This window comes from Neodiprion lecontei, chromosome 2 (assembly GCF_021901455.1).
Source record: "Neodiprion lecontei isolate iyNeoLeco1 chromosome 2, iyNeoLeco1.1, whole genome shotgun sequence".
NCBI lineage: Eukaryota > Metazoa > Arthropoda > Insecta > Hymenoptera > Diprionidae > Neodiprion > Neodiprion lecontei.
Genome location: NC_060261.1, coordinates 34,899,771 through 34,914,886, shown reverse-complemented (window position 1 = coordinate 34,914,886; position 15,116 = coordinate 34,899,771). Strand labels below are relative to the sequence as shown.

Below are 15,116 nucleotides of genomic sequence, written 5' to 3'. Positions count from 1 at the left end.
ACGATACATTGTCATTCGTTTTAAATGCATGCAATCAACACTATATTTGCTGAGATATTACTATTGAGCAATTAACGCATTATTACCACCACCTTGAAGAAAATTTCTTATTTTTCTCAAGCAGGCTTTGTAACAGGCGTGTCGGCTTTGAGCACGGACTTGGAATTTCCTATGCTAGCTAACGCTTGCCCGAAACGCCTACGACTGTAGGGTAACATTCGACAAGGTTTCTCTGATTGGCCAACCCCTGTTTTAGCGTTAGCTAGTACTTGAATGGCCCCGTTTCAGCGCGTTACGCGTTATCTTCTTTGCCAAAATTCGTATACCATTCGACTTACAGATGCTAGAGCGAGCACCTTCTCTCATCGCCGCACCCTCTTGCCGAGCGCCGAAACCTCCTCCTCGGCAAGAACAATTAACTTTTTTCCCCGTTACGGTACCTACCTACCTATACCTAGGCCTGCAGCAGGTTGTGTTGATTTTCGCTTTTATTTATTCCATGACGCCCTGCCCGGTTTCTCCGCTCTCCGACTATCATACCGCCGCGCACTTTTTCAGAGTCAGCATTTTTTGCCCCTTTTTCCTTGATCGTTCTTTTTTTCCTCCTCGCGAATAGGCTTTTGTTCGGTAAACATCCGTAAAATGTAATCAAACTCCGTCGCGACATACCTACGTTATTAGCGATTATTTCATACGAACGCACGTATAATACATGTACAACAGAATTTGGCTTACGAGTGTGCGTACCGCTGTGTACACACAGCCACACCTCACATTTATCAGCCGTCACATGACGACGTGGTCGAACAATAATTGATCTTCAACATTGTACGGAACATTTACGTCTGGCAATAATCATAAATCACGGATGTATATTCTAGGTTCATATACTTTATCGGCGCAATAACGACATTAAAGATATAAATTCTCCTCAATTTTTACCACTATAATGAACGACGGTTAAGCTGCGGTATGCGTAACGTATGCACGTCAGAAACATGTTTAATAATATGAAAAACTCTCGGAGAACATAACCAGCGCAGGTATTTTCTTTTTGAATTATCCGGCAGACTGTGCGCGATATCAGCTTCGACGCACGATGTAACGCGATCGTTGTCTCGTCGTATTTGGGGCAAAAAATAGAAGCAAGTACGAAAGTACAATGAACGTTTGAGGCAGGGGAGTGATGGGTGTACACCTACAACGCCGCGGACAAGACACTTTTAACCATAGCCTTGGAATAAATTTGCAATTCATTATATCATCAGGCGGTAGTAACCGGCAGGTTTGATAAATCGCCGCGTACGGTAACGAGGTCTATTCCGGAGGAAATAAGGTAGTTACATACACGTAGGTAGAAATTTCTGTAGGGTGCGTTGGGTACACACTGCAAAGGTAGGTACGTAACGCGTAGGTGCGTCCTAACGCCACGTGGTCTTCAGGCGCAGAGCACGGTGAGTGGTCTTGGTGCTAATTTGGAACACATCCATTTGTTAACTTCCCTATCTTTAACGAGCTACTAATGTTCCTTGCATTATATATGATAATGCCGCGTCATCATTTTCCCTGCATCGCATGTATGCCTGACGGACTAGGCAGGTACCCTCTCGCTTTGATGCTCGTGAATTGTATATTTATGCAGCCGTAATACGTGAGCTGGCCTCCATCCTTTCCCGCGTTATATTACAGCGAAGATTGCGTAAGTACACAATTACAAAATAGGCGCAAGGGAGGGTGGAGTGAGGTGTTCGCGGCAACACGTTTATTATCACGCATCCCGCGTCAACCACGGGGAAAAGCTCCAACGGTTACACTAGAATTTATACCCCGCCGGGGGCGAAGACTGTCTAGATTTATCTAAAGTTTATGCCAAGTTATGCACGCTGCTGCAAGTATGCATTTTCGCTTCGGGAAATATGTAACGCACCATGATATTCTTCGACAGCAAGATTCGATGCCGGTTGTTATCTCGGACGACAGTGCGAGGCGTGCGAAATTTTTTCAAAATTCCCGAAATCAAAAACAATGATGGTACATCGATTGAAAACTTCGGCCAACGAAGCTTAGGCACCGCGATTTCCTACATTGTTGGTAAATCGATTTACAAAACTGTCCACTCGACGGACTATCGGTGCCTTATGTTTCAGTGAGAGACGGTGTTATAGCTTGACATGTTCGATTGAAACCGGCAGCGACTCTCGTTCCGCGTTGGATCAAATTACACCGTCATTCGAGCGGACTTGCGAATGCACAAGGCTCTCGTCGTTTTACCGTCATTGTCTCGTTCCTCGCAGGATACTCGAGGACCTTGTGCAACAACGCGTCGCAGTGCTGCAGGTATAAATTCACGAGGACTTCTGCTAGGCGAGATAAACGGTGGATCGATGAGCAGAAACCCAGAGACCGGAAGCGATGCAGCCGGTAAGTGGTAAGGCCTGATGGTGTCCAAGGGTAAAGGGAGGCAGCTACCACCCAGGTAACCGCAGGTCGCTACATCCAGCTAGGGTTGTTCCGTCTCGTTCTAGTAGATAGGTGTAATACGAACCGGTGGCGAAAAGAGTGGTAGTGGATCTCCACAACCCCCGCAAATAACAGAGCGGCGGATACTGTGTAAAAAAATTTACGACCTGGTAGTCCCACAGGATTTCTCTCCCACTTACTCACCGATCCTGCTTCTTTTTGGTTTTTAGTTTATTTCTCTCTGGAACTTCCAGCACTCTTCTGAAATCCCGGTAATTCAACCCCAGATTATAAGTATATTTTCCTCTGCATCTCTCCTCTGGAGCTTTAGCACAGGGTCCTCATCGTTTCCAAGTGATTCTTGCGAGGCCACTTTGGCGTTATTTTTAAACCTGTTCCTCAATTTTTTTCACATAGTAAAGATCCGTGCCTACAGGTAAAAGTAACGATAAGTAAATTAACGGTGTAATTTTCAGAAAGTATCGATAAACGCTGTGATTTATTTAGCATACGCGTATAGATTATGGAATATTTGTTCGAATATCTCTCGCTGCGTCGTGGTACAATCGTTGCAAAGAGACATTATGTAAATTTGAGTGTAATCAAAAGTAGAAAAGTTTTAGACATTCCAACAAATCCGAAGTATCATCTCTACGAATTAATTGACGTTACACGACAAAAACGACACGGTTGATTTGAAACTTAAGTTTAACCAACGAGCGAAACTAGTAGACACGTTTTATGTTTGAACGGGTCTTATTCTGGGTCATGCCATGATTCCCTCAAAATCGCGTATCTACCGTCTTCGATTCGACGATGTCCTCACATTTCCCTCAAAGAATAACATCTTTTCAAAGATGCAGGAAAGCTTATCGCGTGTCAACTTTGCACAGGGATTCCCAGCTTCCATTTTTCGTTTCAAAAACTAGGACGTAACCTCGAACGCAACGTCGAGTGACATTCTCCCGCAGCCCGGAATTACCGGTATACCATGAAATTCTGTGAGCATCGCGTTGTCGGTGGTACAACGTACGCTTTCAGGTTGAGTCCGCGCTGCCGTAGATATAAACAAGTTATTTACCGTCGTTATCTCGGTTCGCCCCGATCCCCTCTTATTAAAAGCTGGCATAATCCTTGGGCCCGAGGTATCGGGCGACGGTACAGTCGACCCTGGCACCCCGGGTCGGTCCCGAACAGGTAGGGTACACTCGGAGATGACCGTCACTCCGCGCAAGGGGACTATATACGCTGCCCCATTACGCTAATGGGGATCCCGAGGACTAGTTCCCTATCAGCCGCCTCTCCCTGCCTCCCTGCCTCCCGGACACGGCGTACATATATATATATATATATATGTGTGTGTGTGTGTATATATACATATATATGCCCATCCGCGTTACTCATACAATAATCTGCTCGCCCGCGACCGAGAGATTGTCATTCGAGGAAGGATCCCGCGGTCGTTGGCGTTTTTTATTTATTTATTTATTTATTTATTTATTTATTTTTTTTTTTATTCATTTATCACCACTTCTTATTTGCAATTTTAATTCCTGCACCCGACCCCGGATTAGATGCAAAATCTTTTCGCCCTGAGTATACTTTCCAAGAAACTCGTATGTATATTTACAAGCCCCGATGAGGTCGAAGCTTCGTAAGAGATTATCCTCGTGTCGTGTAACGTGAGTTTCCGATGAAATATCCCTTGCATATCTTGCGGCTCGAACACATTTACACGTGCTGACACAGCTTTGAGCGAGGAGATTCGTTCGACCGCAGCTCTTTTCGTGTATACAATAATGCATATCTTATCTAATCGTGACAGAATTGTATGTTCTTACATAGATTGAATCTTGTACACGATGTGAACCGAGCTCTGGAACACGTCAGCCTCGAACGGCAGTAAACGCGCCTCTTATCGGAAAGCTTATTGAACAAGCTCACATGCACAATGCAATTGCTCCGGTACCGGGATGTATGGGTGTGTAATACGGAATCCGGAATTGATCGCGTCGCCACAGTCGTTCGATATTTCTTCGACGCGTGCACGCGTGGATACAGTGGAATTTATCCGTCGCGTAGGAATGACGGGAATCACTGCCAGGGTCGCCTCCGATTTCGTTCGGTGCATGGCAGCTGCATCGACGGTCTGCAGGTAATGTTAGGCACGCCGGGCGCCACATCTTTGTCGGTCCATTAGCGATTGCCGTTGAAAGGGCACGGGATAACGGTAAGTCGATGGATAAAAGTCCTCGAAGCAACTTTTCATAGAACATATAATACATACGATTCGCTTACAATTTTCCATCGCAATGTCAATAAGCATTGAGGAAAAAGAAAAGAGGAAATAATCGCGACACATCGTGTAACAGGAAAGTATACAACATAAATACTCGATGTTGTAGTCATATATATAAGTAATATCCAATTAAGATTGCTTATCGCAAAGAACACGATTACCGTTAAATTATATATATATATTATATTTATCTGACACGGCACAGCGTTTCAAATATTTCAACAATATTTCCAAGCTTTGTTTGTATTAAGTATAAAATACGTATATTATACATACTCGGTATCAATCAACTCCATGGTATTACATATACTTCATCGGTAGATAATTATATCCAGACAAACAACTCGAGCTTTCGCAATCGATTCTGACGGCATGACGTCGCTTTACGTAAAGCGCATGGTAACCACACGGCACGATCATTCGCGCGTTAAAATCAAATTATCACGGAGACTCGGCTGGCTGTAAGGAGGCGCAGCAGCAACGTCCACCACGACCAAGAAATGTACTTGAATGCTTTATTATATCCCCTCGATTATTATTCGGATAATTAGTGTTTTGCTTCGAGTATTTCTGTACCTCGCCGCAGTTCTACGTGATCGGAGAGATCGACCGAGCCACCGTAGAGTGTCTCGTGTGTAATTCGTGTTTTGTGATGCAAAAAAATCAATAAGAATAAATAAATAAATAAATACACCAAGGGTGAAGCTGGATGTATAGAGTGAAAGTTTATCGGTTCGTTGCATGCCCGTGTGCAGCAGGACGTAAGTGTGTATAACATCGATCGAACCGCGTAATTCGTAAGTGTTATCCGCGCGCGTACGAACACTGACCATTGCATCGCGACACCCCGGCTCGTATCGTCGGCGTAAAGTTGTTCTTCGTCGCGTGTCATCGGGAAATTGCGGCAAAGGCGTGCGGTATTAATGACTCACCCTTCTGCGTCGACAGGATTACTCTTGACAAACGACGACGTGGTTAATGATCGCGTTGTCCGGGTGTTATTGGGGCTCGTGCGGGAGGTTAAATTGCACTCGGTTAGGTTACGACACACAATCGGTGGTGAGGAAACGTGAGGTCGTTGAAGAGCGACAGTTCAAACACAGTTGTTTAAATATTAGTTCTTTACACATACATACATACATATACACGTGTGTATACATGCATGTATTATATATATATACATATATTTGTCACAACACCGTGGTACAACGCACAACCGCGTGTACAACCACATAGGCAAAGGATGACCACCGTTCGGCCGCGATCGCGGGATCATCGGACGGATCGTTCGATCTTTACGTGATCCGCACCCCAGTGTCAGAGGTATGATAATACGCGTAGCGCGAAACGTCCGTATCGTCGACGGACAAGTACACGGGTTCGATTACGCAACGCCTTCGGTTTCTAACGTAACGCGATCGAGGCGCGACGGCCGGTGTTTACAGGTAGGTGTACACGGTTCGTTGTGGTAGGTGCGGTCACTGCGACTGCGTGAAACGGTGTGCCTGCGAGGCAGACGGAATCCCGACTCCCGCATCGGCAACCCGGTTTGCCCCACCTCGTCCCGCTCTCCCTCGTCCTCGTCCCTCGGCCTTTCTCTCCGTCGAACGAGCGTGTCCCTCCTCTCTCTTGGTAGCCGCGATGGTAACCGCCCGCGAACGCGCAGGTCCTCCCCGTCGGTTGTTCGGCGACCAATCCGAGCCGCATCCGTACGACTTAACCACTGGGCTCCTACGCGTACGCAACACCGCCCATGACGTTGCGGTACTTCGTTTCTTAACCTGCCTCGTCGTGCCCTCCGGGGACTAACAGGGGTGGGAGAAACGCGAGGGGGAGAAGAGACGAGGGAGGGTATGTCGCTTGGAATGGCAACCAACCAGATACCGCCGGTATGGAAACGCGGCGTAACCACCACCGATCTTACCGCTATGATCCTCGGCGCCCTTTTCCCTACGAGGGTGAATTTGGTAGCACGTAGCAACAGGGTTGGTACCAACGGACCATGCACGCATCGAGTGCCGAGAGAGAGAGAGAGAAGAAATCCGGAGCTCGGAGATCGCAAGAGCTGATCACGCGGACCGTCGTCGTCGTCGTCATCGTCATCATTATCATCGCGGTGCCGATGACCGTGAACGATCCTTGCAGCAACGGCAGCAGCGAGTCAATTCCATAGGCATCGTGCACCGCGCGGGTCGATCTTCGTTATCTCACGTTTAACCTACGAGCCTCGGACATCCCTCTGTGCCCGATCCCGCAGATGCCGCTTTAATCTGATCAAGATGATTGAGGCTGGCTACCGAGTAGAAATTATATACGATTATAATTATCACCGATCGGCCCGTAGCTTCCCAATAACTTCCCCCCTGCCCCTTTTTCTTTGTTTTTTCTCCTCCTTCTTCTTCTTCATCATCATCACCGTCATCTTCGTTGCCCGGACGAAAAAGCATATGGGAGATAGCCGGTTTTTCCCTGCACAACATATTGACTGCAGACACATAGAGATATACACATAACGCGTGTGGATGAGCCACCATGGTTTCATGGGTGAGCATGAGTCTGGCATCATCACAGTTGAGTTCGAGGAAACTGTGTGCGGTATAAAGTATGAGTCGAGCTACGGTGTAATAGCTGTTACAGTACATAGCGTGCACGGGTTACAGAAACATGAGTGTGTAGTCTGCAGTGAGTTAAACGGAAGGTGAAAGATAAGAACAGGAGTTGGTATAATCGAATTTTATAACCCTCATTACGCGCAATTAGATTGCAGTATTGCCTATATCCGATCCGCGCATCCTCTCTTATACGTATATCATACAAGGCGTGTGCTACGTGTACGTTTTATCTGATTATCCCGCGTCTTATACGAGTAATAAACTAATGACTAACCTAACCCAACCGAACCTCCCCTGCATTATAACATGCTGTCGTTATCAATTGGATGTTGATACCTATATATGATAGGTCGATCAAACGATAAATTCAAAATGATGAAATGTCTAACAGTATCTGTATACGTAAACTTTTGAAACTATGTTACAGATTCTGGAGAAAAAAGTTATCGAAAGCAAGTGTAAGACTTGCGATAGCAGTATATGTATATTCCATTCCAGTTTTGGTTCAAATTTATTGTTAAACAGTGCCGAGCCTTAACGTACGGCAAATTGTCCAAAAAATAGATACGAGGATCGATCGGAGATGAGAATAATCATGAGGCCGCAAAGGGGGAAACCGGTCAATGGAGGCGAAGTGCCATCCGTAACCTGCGACCACTTAGAGGGTCTTTGGAGCAGTCAACCCTGCACGGTTTGCCGACGAGCCATTCCGTTATTTATTTTTTCTCTCGTTTGCCCGAAACCTGGGATCCGGTTGAAATAATTACGAAGGTTTAGACTCCATTAGGGTGGATAAATTACATTGTTTCACCGGTAAATACGTTCACCTGCTTGCCGTGCCTAATGCGGTTGGCGTACGTATAACCTTCCCGAAAAAACTAAGAAGAAGCGGGACCCTGTGGAGAACGGGGAGTAGGAGGATCGGGAACCGAAACCAGCGATCGCGAGTCATCGAAAGATGACGCGGCGTAACGGGGTAGCGCCGTAGGGGGCGTGGCGCCTGCTAATGACATCATCGTGACGCAATCGTTTCCTTTCAACCGATTATACCGAGGGTCGGGGCTTCCCTTTATCGTTTTTGCGGCAAAAGAACAGCAAATTGACGCGTAAAACAGGCGCGCGACGCCCTCAAAAATTACAAACAAACTCGTTATAAAAGTAATACAATTATACAGTCAGATTTCCACGCGCGATCCATCACCAAAGCAACTCGGCTGATTTTTCGACGCGTGAGGATGCACCGAGAGAATCGATATTCGTTCGCGCACGCTGCCGGTTGTTACGCGCGTAGGCATCGCCCCCGCTGGCATTGGATGAGAGATTGACAAAAAAGGGCTACCTACCGATGACCGATAGAAACGAACGACGGATCGATCTACCCGATATAATATCTATGGGCAACACTCGTTAAAGTGGCCATTGTGCTGCGGTGGCACCAAAGCCCGGTTGATTGGTTAATCTACGCCTCCTTGCCGCGTACGGATCTTGGCCTCGCAGCACGAGGAACAGCAGCAGCAGCAGCAGCGAGACGAGAATGAGAAATCGTACAGGCTTATCGTTCACCACCCAAGAAATTGGTTCAATTTCTTAGACACATAACTTGTCACCACGAGAGATCTTTAATCAAAGTGTTTTACCGTCTATCCTACCGCTCTTCCTATATCAGCGGCACCGGCACTCCAGACTCTGCGAAGCAGCGAGACCTTCCGATTGATAAATGCGAGTTTATAATCTCTATAATTTCCAATGGGATTGGTTCCAAGTGATCTAAACGAGGTGCAATGGATACTGCAACACGTCCGGTGTGCATATATTATACCTTACAGCAGGATACCAGCGATAATCCGCGCATGTACCGCAACGCGGCCGGTTCCCCTGCAGGACTGGCGATTTCAGTGCACTTCGGTCCGTGCACCTATATTATTACAGCCAATTATTGAGGCAAAGAGCTTAAGGTACGGACGGGAGGAAACCGATCGACCATTGTTCAACCGAGTGAGTTTTTGGTTAAGCTGTGTACCCACACAAACGCGGAGCGACTGTAAGTAAATAATATGTATAGACTTACGGCATGCCGCGTACACCTATAATGTGTACATCCATCCGCGACCGCGACCGAGACGTGGAGCTGTGTAATAATCTTGGTCTGCGGTTGAACCGACTCAAGCTGCAGGCGTAGAAAGTGTATATCTGCGTATGTGTATCTCACCCGCAGCTGGTTGTTGGTTTAGCGAGATTATCAATAATTTGACAATCGGCCGGCCACGGCTGCAGGCAATCACGGCCATTAGCTGTTGCACGCGTTTTGACCAGCGCGCGCCAACAAAAGATGTCCTCGCGGTTCGGTCCACTGGACATCGAGCGATCGGGGCGAACGACTACCCGTACCGAAAGTATCTTCTGCTCGGAGAGCCGAAGCTTCAAGAGTTTTTCTTACTCTGGCAATTGTTGACGGACCGACAGTAAAAATAACAAAAAGAGACGCGTGACTTGTTTTGATTATAATCAGAAGTTGACTGCATAGTTCGAGTAGCCAATTACGAACTGAACTTAGCCTTGCATAGCGGAATGAGAAACTGCCATGTCCGCTGTATCTATTTGATCGATCAGAACTTTTCGCTTTGAACGGTAAGCTCTGATCCGAACAACGTCTTATAACCATAGCATATCACACGGGGGTTTTAAAAACCATAAAGTGCAACCGTCGAATCACGTTTCTCGACAGAAAATACGTTTTAACCAACCATGTCCCGGAACTATTCAAGTTTTATAATTTTTTCAATGCCTAGGCAGATTTCTCAACCAATTTGCTGTGGTAGGGAGAAAAACAGGTTAAAATTGGTATATTCCAAAAAATTGTGACATGCCGTTCGATAAGCAGAAAAATGTCCTGGATAAATTAGAATAACAGCAACGCAAAGAAACGAATCAAGCGAGTCCCCTAGGTTCGAAAGAAACCAATTAACACGGTTCACGGAACAAGCTAACTGAGTTTACTCAACTTACTAAATGAAGAGTAAATAATATATCGAGTAGGTACATAACGGGTACTTGCGGTAGATTTTCACAAAGAATGAAAGTCAACCGACAACGTTACCGCATTAAAATGAGAGAAAAAACTATTTAGGTATATTCGACCAAGGATATTTGTATTGTGTACCGGCCTAAGACCAATCAACCAAAGATACGCACGAAACGTCTTCGAATCGCATTACAGCGTTCCAGTACGAGCAGATATAACTTGGAGGCTGTACAAACTTGGACGTACACCCTATCTTGGAAGCATTCGCCCTCCCCTGATTGAACGTGTGTCGGTGGGAGGCTGCGAGAATGAGGGTAGTGAGGTGGTGGGGGAGTGAGGGGGGGGGGGGGGGTGCTATTTGTCCGTTCGAACCGCGATGGTTCCTCGTCGTCGAACGACGTCGGAGCACCGGGTCCCGCGCGGGCCCTCGGTGATTGATGGCGGAGGCCCCCGCGGGCCCCGCAAGTCCAAGCCGAGAATCAATTACCTCGGCTAAAAGGTATAGCCAGGTGTACGTCTGTGTTGTGTGTGAGTGGCTTAAACAAACCGAACGTGATACCATCTCGTCTGGTCCTGCGTATGCCGCGAAGCGTAGCTGCAGTGGAAGAGGAAGAAGACGAAGACGACGAAGAAGAAGAAGAAGAAGAAGAAGAAGGTGGTGGGCATCGCTTCCCTTATACACACGGCTTATAACTACGTAGGTAGACCTCGTTCCTCGACGATCGCGCGTCAACAAATTACTTCCAAGTTTGCTGCGATCGTGGAAACCGCAAACGTCCCAGACCGCGATCCTCGGCGACGGTCAAACTGCACCCGGGGTAGAGGCTGGATAGGATGACTATCCCTAGAAATTATACCAGATGACCGCAGCCGCTAAGCCTTGTCATTATACGTGTCGCCCTTTGATATTCCAGACCTACCCCGTATGCCTCCGATATCTCTCAGACTCTTCGTGAAGGGTGATCCTAGACTCAAAGGGTAGCATGGACAGGGTAGCTATGAAACCTAATCGTCGGTAGAGGAATCATTCCACTGACTAAAAGTGCCGTTTAATCTGCAAGATCCGACTTGAAATACAGAAATCAGAAATTCCGTGAGCATAACGAATTTTGTAACTATTGATCAATGACTGCGAATGGTTAGAATAACGGCTGGAGGATCTGAGAAGTGTTAGGAATAAAAGCAAATAACAGAGTAGCAATAAAAGCGTGTATATACATATATGTCGTATGTATAGAAGCTGCACCGATGTAAATATAATATGAAATATAGGTACGAGTAGGTGGGTAACTCATTATAACCAGCACTTCTGTTCAATCGAGCAGAATAACGAGCATCATAGCCGGCTCGTCGAGTTTTATCCTGCACTGCACGTTTCACTTCCTTAATTTACCCGATCGTTGCCGATCTAATTTCATACACAATTGGCTCCGTCCCGCGCCGAGTCAGGCATCAACACCTAACGGCCACTTCCGGTATATACAACATCATCGCGTTATAAAATATGTTTAAAAAACGACGGAGTTGTAACGAGAAAATGCTATGCTGCACTAATACGTATAATACGTATAATACGTATAATGCGTGGCATTCGCACCTCTTCCACGGGTCCTCGAGACAAATGATTATTCCCGAAGGTGAAGGTGGAGCGCCGGGATACAAGAGCCGCAGGCCGGGGCGCCAGTAACCGGGGGTGTAAGGGGGGTGCGGTACCGCAACTTTCCCATGCATTAATTCGAAAAGATACACAAACCGGGTGATGAATTTGAAAAATATTCATTAGGCGTCGCGCATTCATCATCGCCGCTTGCCCAGAGCTGCAGGATGACCGACCCAGGGGCTGCACCGCGCCCAGGCCAGCCGAATTAGTTGGCAATTTAAAATGAGAAAAAACAATTAGCCCTCGCAGGTGCTTCCAGCACGGATCCCAACACCGCGGCAAGCTCGAGAATTGTGCGGAAAATTCGAACGTCTAAACGTTGGAACATGAGAGCCAACACGGGGCTCTGTAAAAAGTAACAGGTTTGTTATGCTCAATGAAGAAAGAGTCCGGTAAAAAGCATCACCTCCCAAGAGGAATCGTTACACGTACGTCTATACCTTATCCCACCGGGAGTTAATATGCCTACGAGAGTGTAAGGGGAGTACCTATAATCTATACCTATACCTGGGCAATGAATCCCAAATCCCGAGACGAATCGCGGGTCCGCGGGATCGTCGAGTGACTCGGCATCTTTCCCCTCGGACCAACTCCTACCAATTTCACGCCGACTTATTCCTCGACGGTGCGAAACAACGAGTAGCCGAGATCCGCCCCCGCCCGCTATTCACGGCATCGCGCGGAGATCGGGCATACATTATCATTACCATCGTGTACCGGTAGAAATGACGTGCGGAGAAATGATTATTCTCATATTTCAGTCGAACTCGAACGTGCGTCTACCTACGCTTCGTTCCGGTAAACGTCGAAATAACTTTTCGATACTGTATCCGGAGGACTTTGTTCCCGAATCGTGTACGAATCGAGCCCGTCGAGTGTACGAGTTCGAGAGTATAAAAATGTCTAGACAACTAGTCACGTGTATCGTCGCGACCGTGTCGAATAAGAGAGAGAGAGAGAGAAAGTTTACCAGGGAGGTGTCACCGAGGTATAAAGTACGTAGGTGATATCCTGTTTTGACCGGGGAACAAGGCGAGTCCCAGAGACGTCCATTAGCTCGTTAACCGGACATATTGATATCACGTGTCTACCCGTATATACGTTGTAAACTTTCAACCGACGGTTGGAAAGAGCTCGTGCGCGCACGAGCACGTGTGCAGCGTGGGATGGACGAACGAACGAACGAACGAACGAACGAACGAACGAACGAATGAACGAACGGGAAGACGTGGTTACGGGTTTGTAATTAGAAAGGCTCGAACACCGAACGCTAAACGGTTGTTGGGCTGGCCTCACTCGGTAGCTGGACGTCCACTTCACCAATACAACGTACCAAAGAGGAAAAAAGGAACAACGAGGTATGAAAATAGATGAAGAAAAGTTTCTTGTATTTCATATTAGGTACAATAAATTGGTTAGAGCCTCGCCTCCAGCTACTGCAATTACGTTACTACTCGACAACGGTTACACCAAATTACGCCTACAAGTATGAGCGCTGGTAGATGCCAACGCCGTCAAGGAAAATCGATGGCTCATGTCACACTGTCGTACACTCACTCGCGATGATAAAAATCACTCACGATCCGAAGACTGTCGAAAAACAGTGTAATGGAATCACTCTCGCATCGCTTCAACTTTGATTCATTGTCCGACTCGTTGGAATCATTTGACGCCATGACAGAGTCACTGGTACCTTAGATACTCGTGCACGAACCGACGGTACGGCGGTAGCTAATGAGAAACAGATAAGGCGGAGATCCGGTGGCAAATAACTCTCGTATACTAGGTGTAAGACCGATAAACTCTGGCTTCGTCTTAGCCCGCCTATTATACGGGATAGACTTCGTCGTAGGCTCTATATCACGTACACCCGATGCATATATACGTTTTTACCTAACGGAGCAGTGACAAAGAATCGCTGATTGGCGACATCTTTTTGCAGTAATCGATTCCACGACGATTAGCTTGGACAATTGCGGCAGAATCCCGCAAAAATAAATATGCATATAGTAAAACTGATATGACGATGGTGGTTGTAAAACTGACCTGGAAACGTGTTTCGAACATCGATGATTTCCTGCATCGTGGGATGGAACCGAGCAAGAGAAGCGATTTCGTAATTTAGAACTACTAAACAACCGTGAATTACCAGGTACGTACAAGTCTAATTTAATAAAGCAGTGTCTCGGGACGATGGACACGAGAGGAGAAAGAGGAGGACTCTGTATAAGGCCACCTGATGTGGTAAAACAGTGAAACCGAAGAGACGCGAGTTCCCCCCGCCCTTTGTTTTTGCCGTTTCCGCGCCGGTTCAAAGTCGTTTTTCCACACAGGACCGAAACTTAAGTCGTTACGATTTCCGGCCCGAACTTTTTGCCCGTCCTAACCGTGATCCTCGATCCGTCGTCGTGCCTTATTATACCCAATCCTCGACGAATCTCTCGCGGAATAAGTAAACGTTCGCTGGGTATATAACGTGCAGAGCGATACCGATTTATCATTGAACCTGTTACATTATCTCGTGCAAACTTTGTCCTAATTGCGATTCGACGAGGAAAATTAACGATTGGCCTTGGTCGCTGCGCAGAGAATTCTGCGGGATAATCACGATTCGAGCTTCGATCCCCGTATCGTAATACGGTTCAATCGAGCGTGTACCCTGAAAGATCGGATCGTCTCTGTGAGGGAAAAAGAGAGAAAAAGAGGAAGAAAGAGAGAGGGGAGGGAGGGAGCGGAGCAGGAGAAAGAGAGAAATACGTATATACGTAAAAAGACATCCCCGACTCGTGGTAATCGAACGTCGGTATCCGATTGACCGGTTCGAATTCGTACACGTCGATGGTCGTAGTATGCATCTCGCCCTTGGCCCCGCTAGCTCGGCGGTAATCACGTAAGTGGAGCCCCCCTACCCTGGGCTGACCAGGTCTGAGGTTAAAGCTGCTCGAAACCCCAACGAATCCCGTGTGGATAGCGCGGACGCAAACCTACTCGTGCCCCCATGCTTCTCGTATAGTAGAATAATCTGATGATCCGAAATCCGAGAGACGAGAAACGAGCCGAGCT

General features: G+C 47.0%; 1 protein-coding gene across 5 annotated transcripts in view; it reads right to left on the bottom strand.

Annotated features, from left to right (window-relative positions):
• Nucleotides 1-15,116, bottom strand: part of LOC107220752 (homeobox protein aristaless) — a 62,101-nt gene that overhangs the window by 24,689 nt on the left and 22,296 nt on the right. The window contains exons 1-3 of one of the 5 annotated variants that reach the window (XM_046730549.1): nt 5,692-6,291; nt 2,665-2,890; nt 2,272-2,606 (exon numbers count right to left, since the gene is read on the bottom strand). The exons of 2 other annotated variants lie outside the window; for them this stretch is intronic. The gene's annotated coding sequence lies outside the window, so the exon portion shown is untranslated. Of the gene's footprint in view, nt 1-2,271; nt 2,607-2,664; nt 2,891-5,691; nt 6,292-15,116 lie in introns of those variants that run through there. 2 more of the 5 variants (XM_046730550.1, XM_046730548.1) reach the window with 2 other exon arrangements.